The sequence below is a fragment of the Trachemys scripta genome, chromosome 1 (genome assembly GCF_013100865.1).
Source record: "Trachemys scripta elegans isolate TJP31775 chromosome 1, CAS_Tse_1.0, whole genome shotgun sequence".
Taxonomy (NCBI): domain Eukaryota; kingdom Metazoa; phylum Chordata; order Testudines; family Emydidae; genus Trachemys; species Trachemys scripta.
This window is the reverse complement of record NC_048298.1, coordinates 46,559,220-46,569,253: the sequence shown is the minus strand read 5'-3', so window position 1 is coordinate 46,569,253 and position 10,034 is coordinate 46,559,220. Positions and strand designations below refer to the sequence as shown.

Below are 10,034 nucleotides of genomic sequence, written 5' to 3'. Positions count from 1 at the left end.
TTTATGTTACGTGAACAGGCAACTTCATTGCATAATGAAGGATCAGTTATTTGACGTTTTGTCTTTTATGCGAGTTTGTAATTAGTCCATTTCGGGTATATAAAGGATGTTAAATATCTTTCATATCAATATGTTTTCAGAGTGTGTAGGGCTTTTTAAAATATATGTTTATGCTTTCTTACAATTTAATTTGTAAAACTTGGCTGATTAGCTTTCCTCTAGATTCTTTTTTAGGATAACTTTTATGAAATGTCTAAATTCAGATAAAAATGCGTGCTCCCATTCTTATGATAAACTAATTTCTGGAAAAATAAAAATATTTGGAATTCTTGATTTTCAAAAACCCTTCCTCAAATAGGTTTAGAGTTAACAGCATTTTAAAAAGTCAGTTTAGAAGACATGCATGCTCTTACATATACACAAATCTGTCTCATCTGAAATCTGAACTTTCTTCTTGAAACTATTCTTTTATCTGTTATAGTTTTATACCAGTTACACCTGCCATGGCCTGATCAAGTATGGCACTGAATGCCATCTGGGAGGTGCTGAGCCCAAACAACTCTCGGTGAAGTCAGCACCATGCTGAATCAGGCATTATGAGTATATCACTAGTGTATTAGAGTTTTATTCGCCAGTTCACAGAACCATTACTTTTTAGTAAGTTTCCTATGATTTATTCTCATTATAATATGTTGTTGATGCACAGAACTTCTACTGACTTTTTTTTTTAAAAAACCATTGTTATATAGGAAATTTGTGTCATGACAATACTGTTTTCATGACTGACTTTTACTATTGTTTTCCATTGAAGATTCCAGCCCATATTAGGCTCTGTGGCTGATGGCCACATTTCTGAAGCTGCTTTTTTTTCAAGGGAATACTTCCACATTCATATGCTTATTCAGGTATTATGTGGTCACCAGTCATTGGCGCTGGACTCATGAGAATGATATTGAGGAACTTATGAGCCTGTTCAAAGACTCTCTCTCTCAGGGTTTTCATGTCAGAAGAAAATTCTTCTGCATATGAGCTGGGAAAGAAATTAACAGGAGACGCAGCTCAAAGCAACTGCATCTTGTGACTTTCTTTGACTGTTCCATTGTAAGCGAGTGGACTTACCTCTTCAGCGCCTCCTGCTGGTCTCTTCCGGGAATTAGCTCTGCCAGCCTTGGAGCACCGTCTGCAGGCCGATATCCCGCTGCTGCTTGGCCCCCGTGTCCCTCCCTGGACTCCAGTGCCCCTTTATCTGGGATGCTGCCCCTGGCAGTACACCCCTCCGTCTCAGGGTCTCCCCTCCCCGGGGAACCCCCACCCCCACCTCAGTCATAGGCTACTGCCAATCACCAACTCGCCCCCGCACCCTGGGGCAGACTGCAGTGTCGGCCACTCATCATAGGCAAGGTTGGGTCTGGACCTGCTGCCCCTTTCCGCAACCCAGTGCCTCTATGGGGCCTTGGACAAGGCCCTGCAACCTGGGGAATTGCCAGCCTGGAGCTCCCCAGCCCTCTGGCCTTTCCCCAGCCCTGCCTCACTCTAGGCACCCTGAGCTTTCCAGCAGCCAGGCCCCTCTCTCTCCAAAGGCAGAGAGAGACTGTCTCTGCTCCTTGCTTCCCTGGCCTTTATAGGGCCAGCTGGGTTTGTTTGGAGTGAGGCCACAGCTGAGGCTGTTTCCCCAATCAGCCCAGCTTTCCCCCCTGCCCCAACCCTCTCCAGGGCTGTCTTAAGCCCTTCCAGGCAGGAGTGGGTGACCCCCCGCTACATCCACCATATAGATGAAGAGGGGCCACTTAGCATTTATCACAACTTCTGTCCTGTAAAAGTTAATGAGCATTCCAAAACAGGAGGTTTTGGTAATTGTAAGGAGCTCGTGAGAGTAATTACTCCAGTTTTAGGGATGTAGACATTCCCCCAAGGTTGCTCACCTTGGAAAAGAGAGACGATTGGCTCCCAAGTATAGGGAGTTCCACCATTGTCCTCTAGGGAGTTCCGCCATTGTCCTCTGAGTGTCCTCCCTCCCAGTCATTGGTAACATCAAAGCAGGAAGCTGGAAGATTTCAGACTAAACATAGGGTGCACATTTTTAACAGTGATTTACTATTGCAAAAACTTACCAAGGGCTGTGGTGGATTCTCCATTACTGGAAATTTTAAAATCAAGGTAGGATGTTTTTCCTAAAAGATACTCTCTGGTTCAAACAGGAATTAGTTCAGGGAAGTCCTATGACCTGTGTTCTACAGCAGGTCAGATTAGATGATCACAATGGTTCCTTCTGGCCTTATACACTATGAATCAGGATGACTATTTCCTTGAATAGGAGCCCCATCCATGATTTGGTGTCATGATCCTTGATATTTCAGGGCTTGAATGGTTCAAAAGGCCATCCATGTTTACTGGTGACTTGGTACAGAGGAGCCAAATTCAGAGGTGGTATGTAACGTGATGGTTAGATTAGTCTTGCTTAGATTCGGCTGGACTGCTGTAGACATGCTTACGGATTGGTAAATGGGTGTAAATAAGTTAAAGGATGAAAAGACAGAATGTGTGTAACCTGTTAATTGTTTTTCTTCCTAACTTCCTTTCTTCTGCCCATGGCAATGGTACACCAATGTAGACTCCCTTAAATTTGCTGGACTCATTTAGTGGTGATGTATAAGTGGGGAGGGAAAGAGAAAAATTACACGTTGGTAAGTGGGTATAAGTGAGTGAGTGTAAGATAGTCCAGAGGGATCCTCGTGTGTGACATACACCTTGTGATGGCTGGAAAAGGTATAAGTTACACTGACTTAGACTCCTAGACTTCTTTAGATTCACCTCTGAATTTGCCCTGTGGACTTCAAGTAACATAAAATACATAAATGAGTTGGTTACAGTGTATATTTCTCTTTATAGAATGTATTTCAATAGACAATGAGAATCCAGTCCATCACAGAGTATCCACAACTTTCCAGACCAACATATGTGCCAGACATCTGCATCGCAGTAGACCGATCTATTCAGGAGAAATTTCAACCCAGTAAAGAAACCAAATCAAACCACACCTGAGGTGTGAAAAATAGTGTTGTCTGAGGGCATAATCTGCTTGAGGTCAGTAACAAACTATGTGCTTGTTATAATCCACAGGTGAGAATTCAGGAGCAAAGATTCGGGATGTCTTTCCCAGGAAGATGTGCGTTATTATGGCTGAACCTGCCCAATGCTGAGAGAAATTTTCAGAAGAGTTACACCATAGATATCGGCTAAAGAAGATTGAAACTGGAGAGGGAGCTCTCACCACACCAACCTGTATGACAGTGCTACCACCCCAGGAATAAAGTGTGTTCTTCCAAGGTGAAGAGGGGAGATCTCCCACTCCTTTTAACAGCATAGCTTTCCTTTACTTTAAACCTTGTCAACACAGAATTTGGCCCATGAGTCCCCTGACATGGGGTGAGGTGGGGGGAAACTAGATTGAAATAAAAGGAGATTGACAGGGTTGATTTCCTTCCTGATCCTGATTGCCACCACCAACTACTAGAGAAATGAAAGTTATTTGTGATGCTGCAATAATTCCCAATAGTTCTGGTTTAAATGATTGTGCTATATGATAGATTCTCGGCAAACAAGTAGAGAACAAGACTGGAAATATGTTTTAGAGTGGTGTAGTGTACAAGTAGCTCATCAGAAATCTTTGCTCGTTATTTCTAGGTATTTGTTTTCATGTTCCATTGAATGATCATTTAAGAGAGTGTACTTGTGTTGATGCCTGTAGGGAGGAGCATATGAATATGCAAATAATAATATATGTGATAGATTTTGCTATTTGAATATCAATATGCTAGATATTTTACTATACGTTGTCATAGTGTAGGACCAGCTGATCACATTTTACTGAGTATTTCTATAAAAGCAGTTTTGTGATTTACTGAGGGTCAAAGGTACACATACACACTAGCATGTATTAAAGTTGTGGAAAACATTTTCCACATAACAGACAGCTGGCACAATTTTGCCAGAAAAGCTGACACTTATGAATGAAAAATAAAGCAAACAGAAACCCGTGTTACCTTAGAGGACAATGGGACAGCTTCAGGGCATGGAGTAAATTCTGCTTGTCTTGACATGGAGACACTGGCTGAATTTTGCCCAAGAGATGTTAGCAACATTCAGATTCCTAATGGAAGAGTGGGGCGATGGGAGTAGGGTCTTTTAGCACATATGGAAAAACACACATAGAAATGATGAAAAAATGTATTTAAGCAGCAAAAGCAGCATGTACAGTACCCCTGTAACAAAGTTTGAAGCAGGGACTTTTCTTGACAATAAAAATAATGCACACAACATTAGTTTGTTTTGGTGGGAGCGAGAATGCAAGAAAGATGGAGGGGGGCGGGATTGGAGCCTGCAAGTGATAGCAACAACCACCAAATGAAGGATAGAGAAACAAAGAAGGAAGGAAAGAGCAGAGATAAAAGCAAGGGCAGATGCTGTTCAGTCATTGGAAAAGTTGGAGCACTAGCTAAGGTCAGTGCCCCAAGCAGCAGTGTCAATAACCACAAGTATAATAGAAGTAACGGAGCTCTAATTAGCAGCATCTTCTTCATGTCTTCTGGCCTAACCAAAGCCAGTAGCAGAGGCATCTACTAAAGAGCCAAGAGATCTTCTACATATAACTAAAAGAGTCTTCTCTACAGGGTCAGACCAAAGGTCCATCTAGCCCAGTATCCTTACTTCTGACAGTGGCCAATGCCAGGTGCTCCAGACAGGGAATGAATAGAATAGGTAATCATCAAGTGATCCATCCACTGTCACCCATTCCCATATGAGTTCATCACTGAAAGACTCAGAGAAATCACACAGTGAGCCCAATGGTTTTGGTAGCCTCTAGTTTGAGCCAAATCATTGATGTCTTTTTCACACAAGTAGTCCCATTTATTAAGGATGAGCGCATAAAAATGTATTTGTTATGCATGTAACCTTAGGCAATCACATTTCAAAATGCTGGCCTATGTGACTTGCTTAAAGCTACATGGTGAGTCAGTGGCAGAATCAGGAACAGAAACTGTGGGTCTAATTCAGAGGTGATATATAAAGGAGTGTAAGTTAGACTCCTTTACATTAACTTGTGCTCCCTTAATGCAATTTACAGTAATGCTACTGGTGTGCAAGGGAGTCTGAATTAGAGTAATTTATAAGCCAAATTGCCAGAAGAAGGGCCTTGCCACTACAGATGTGACCTCCCTATGACATCCCTGACCGTAATGGCATCGCTGCCTGCCTGAAGTATCTACAAAAGAATGGGCAACCCTCAGAAATCTACCCCAAACACATTGCCAAAATCATCAATTTCAGCCTCACTCATAACTTTATATTTAACAACAAACACTTTGTCCAAACCATGGGAACAGCCAGGAGTACTAGAATGTCTCACCAATAGATCAGCCTCTTCATGGGCCATCTCAAGGAACAATTTCTAGGAAAATGCACCATGAAACCAGTGATATACCTGACATCCATTGATATTTTCATCCTCTGGATAGATGACCTAAACTCCCTTCTAGATTTCCATCACAACTTCAACCACCACCACCCATCCCATCAAACTTTCTAAAATACTCCAGCACCAGCATCAACTTCCTGGACACTGTGATCAGCTTCAGCAGTGGAACCCTATAGACAACTATATACAAGAAACCCATAGATCATCACACGTACCTCTTCAAATCCAGTAGCCACCCCAGACACCCCAAGCAGAGCTGGTGCTAGTCCACTGGGGGCCCTAAGCAAGAATATTTGGGGGGGGGAGGTGCCCCAATATTAAAACAGGCAAGTTCTTATAATAAAAAGTGAATAGGCTGTGAGCTGCCTGGGGCCCTAAGCAATTGCTTAGTGTGCTTATGACTAGCTCTTCATGTGTCAGTATATAATGCCTGCATCTGTAACTTTCTCTCTATGCATCTGAAGATGTGAAGTTTTTACCCACGAAAGCTTATGCCCAAATAAATCTGTTAGTCTTTAAGGTGCCACCAGACTCCTTGTTGTTTTTGTAGATACAGATTAACACGGCTACCCCCGATACTTGATGCCTAGCATTGGCTCTGACCCCAAGAAATTTGTAATAAACAGCTAGGCACACGATACCGCAGAACATGCTCCAAAAAGAAAGTCTGGGACACACACCTTAATACATTTGAAATCATCTTTACTAAAGAAGAGCACTCCACCAGTGTTAAAGTAGATCAAATCATGGAACAGGCCACCCAAATACTCCCAACAGAACCTGCTTCAATATGGGGGGGGGGAAACAAAGTCACTAACTGCACATCCCTACTTGTCTCCCCCTACACTAAAATATGGGGATATCATCAAACAATTACAACCCATATTTCATGAGGACCACATCCTGAAATAAATCTTTCCCAACCCTCTCTTCAGGCATTCAGACAACCCTCTTCGTCAGAAGCAAGTTCCCCACACAACAGCACCCACCAACTCAAAGCAGTGCCAGACTCTGCCAGAAACACAGGTGGAAAACCAGAAGACATATCTCCACTGCTACGATTACCAGTACCCCTACAACACATCTTTCAAGATCAATGTGTCCTACATATGTCTAGCATAATGTGTTCCTCATCCAGTGCATCAAATGTCCCAACAACTATGTGGGTGAAACCAGACCAATCACTATGCTCTCAAAAGAACTCGCACAAAAAAATGATAAAAAACAAAAACACCTATCATCTGTGGATCAACACTTTTCACAAAGCAATCATTCCATACTGACCTTGCAGTCCTTGTCCTCAAAGGAAATCTGCACAATACCTTCAAAAGATGAGCTGGAAACTTAAATTCAGAACTCTTCTGGCCACTAAAAACCATTGACTTAAATGAGAGACTGCTTCTATGGCCCATTACAACACCTTGTAATATGTCCTGCTGCCTACTAACCTCCATTGTCCTACGACTGCAGACGAGTTCATTGACCACTTCATTTTAAGGGCTCTCCTACAATGTGTGACCCCCTTATGCTTAACAAGATGTCCCACCTTGTATTTAGCTTGCACATTCTAGTTACCTTCTTCAGACCTGAGGAAGAACTCTCGGAAGGCTTGGCCCTTCCACCACCAGAAGTTGGTCCAATAAAAGATATTACCTTACCCACCTAGTGTAAAAAGGTGTAAATTAAAGTAAGATGGGGACTACTTTAATTTACACTTTCTTGTACTCTACAGATTATAAATTACACCAGCTAATATTCATTTACAACTAAGTATAAATAAATTAAAGAAGTCTATGTAAGAGTTTTTAAGATATACATTATGCATTACCCCTGAATTTGGCTCAAGAGTCCTGACTGCTAGTCCCTGATCTAATCCCTACAGTTTGCTTCTGTATGGTCTTCTGCTTTTTACTTCATATATAGTCTGACTTTATCCAGGCCACTGGATGACTATACACTAAAGCTACCCACTGTGTTAAAGGACAACAAATGTCCTTAGAGGTAAAGTGGCGCTTGCCTATCAAAATGCAAAATACTGAGAGATGAAAGAAGTAAAGCATAACTATGATATATTACAGAATATGAGACATTCAAATTCTAGTATATCTTTCTCATGTTCTGGTACCCAGAACTGAATGGCACAGCAGGATTCCATCCTCATGACAAAGACTGAAATAAGGATGGAAAATAATGCAAAGTTAGCTGCTATTTGTTAAAATCTATTGTAATCTTGTGTTCTTCTTCTGTTGCTACACAGATGTAAAGATATTTTAATCACAGAGAATGGCTGATAGAAGCATTGATCTAATAATTGCCAGAACTCCAGGTCAGGTAGAGATTCTTGGACCCATAGTATTTGTCATTCATGAATATTCACACATACTTCTAAAAGAGCTGTGTTCAGTCTGCTGTATCATGTGCAGGAAATGAACATACCATACCTTAAAGAGACAATATTAGCATTTTGCTGCACTTTTGAGAAATATTAAGGATAGCTACAAAATTCCGGTGGTGAACTCCTTCAGGGAAGACATGGAAAAATGATAACATCATCATGGAACACATACTTTGGGAATAAAGAAAATATAGGAATTCATCTTAACTCTTTCACACAAAAAGCTGGAATTTCTCAAGGTGACCTGTTAATGCACAATTCCTCTGTGTATATGTAAAAGTACACATGCTGCTCATGACATTAAATGTTAAGATTTTAAGGCCCCAATTCAGGAAAGCACTTAAATATATGATTAAGTGCTTTCCTGAATAGGAATGGAGTGTAGAATATGCTTAGAGTATGAGAATTCCCAGGCTTATATCCAGCACAAGCTCTCCTGGCAGATGTGAAAGTTATTTGTGGTGGATTCTCATATCAATTGAAATCTTTAAATTAAGATTGGATCTCTTTTTAAAAGATATGCTGTGCTTCATCTATGAGTTATTAGGGGATTTAAGAATTACTGGTTGAGATGCTATGGCTTGTATTAGGCAGGAAGAAAGACTAGATGCTCATAATGCCCACTTCTGGCCACAAAATCTATGACTTCATGGATCCTACTTCCCATATTGCTTGCCATTAGCTGTGCCAGGTACATGTATCCAATTACTCCTGTAACTTCCCAGTAGCAATTATTTTTGCACATAGAATGTCCAGAGAAGAATTCCTAGAGCATATCTTTTAGAGAAACATCCAATCTTGATTTTAAAATTGCCCATGATGGGAGAATCCACCTTGGTAAATTGTTACAATGGGTGATTATTCACACTGTTCAGACTAGAAAAAAAGTATAAATTCTTAATTTGTCTACCTTCCACTTTCAGCCATTGGATCATATTATACTTTTTTCTGCTAGACTGAAAAGTATATACTTAGAGAGTGTAATCAAGTAACCCCTTAACCTTCTCTTTGTTTAACTAAATAGATTGAGCTCTTTGAATCTAACACAATAAGTCATGTTTTCTAATCCTTTAATCATTCTTGTGGCTCTTCTCTAAACCCACTACACTTGTGACCTTTAGGGTTGATTCTTGGAACTCATTCCATATAGGAATACACACCCAGAGAATGCTCCAACTAGTACAAGCTTCAGCTATTCATCTGCTCAGCATCAGAGGTTGTCATGAACACATCATCCTGGTATACTGAACAGAGTCCAATTCATGATTTTCAAGGTCCTCCATAGGATTGGCCATGACTATCTGTGATCAGCCCCTACCACAATGGCCTTCCTCAACATCTATGTTCAGGGCCATTCCTAGCCATTCTGGGGCCCTATGCAGCCCCCCTCCCCGTGGTGGGGGAGGGGCCCAGGCCTCCACGGGGGCGGTGAGGCTGGCTTGGGGGATGGGGGTAATCACCCCCCAGCACTCACCGCTGGCGCGGCTGGGGACATATCGCTGCACTTCCTGCCACTGGTGAGTGGAGGCCCGACCCTGCTGCAGTCAACAGGGGAATGGACGTGGGGCAGGGACAGGAAGGGGTGGGGTGGGGCGGGGTGGAGCAGGGGTGGGGGCTTTGGGAAAGGGGTGGAGTGGGGGCAGGCTGTGGCCGAGCAGGGGGGCTTTGGGGAAAGGGCGGAGCAGGGGCTGGAGCAGCATGCAGCTGCACAGGGCAGCAAGGAAATGTGGTGCCCCAAATTCCCTGGTGCCCTATGCAGCTGCGTACTTTGTTTATGGGTAGGGACGGCCCTGTCTATGTTCCATTGAAACAAAGTGTGCACAAAAAAGGAACACCTGGGTGTGGGAGACAGAACTTTCACAGGAGGGGGGGGCTAGACTAGAACTCAGTCCTTCAAGAGATAAGTGATCATGGGGATTACCTAATTCAGAACTAAGTCCAAAACTTAAGTCTTCACCTTAGCTGTCCCTCAATACTTTCTTCACACATGTATACATGCAAACATTCTCAAATACCGAGAGCATACACATAAACACTGACTCAGACACCAAAAAATCAAGCTATTTCTCCTACAGGCTGGAAAGAAAGAAGAAAAATATTATTATATCCATTTTTTAACACTTGGGTGGGATTCAAATCCACACTGATGGAGTCGTATAGGTA

At 42.2% G+C, this 10,034-nt stretch overlaps 1 long non-coding RNA gene across 1 annotated transcript in view; it reads left to right on the top strand.

Annotated features, from left to right (window-relative positions):
• Window positions 1-5,790, top strand: part of LOC117876715 — a 19,551-nt gene extending 13,761 nt beyond the window's left edge. The window contains exon 3 of the long non-coding RNA XR_004645529.1: window positions 3,121-5,790. This is a non-coding gene — a long non-coding RNA (uncharacterized LOC117876715). The remainder of the gene's footprint in view (window positions 1-3,120) is intronic.
• The last annotated feature ends 4,244 nt before the right edge of the window (window positions 5,791-10,034 follow it).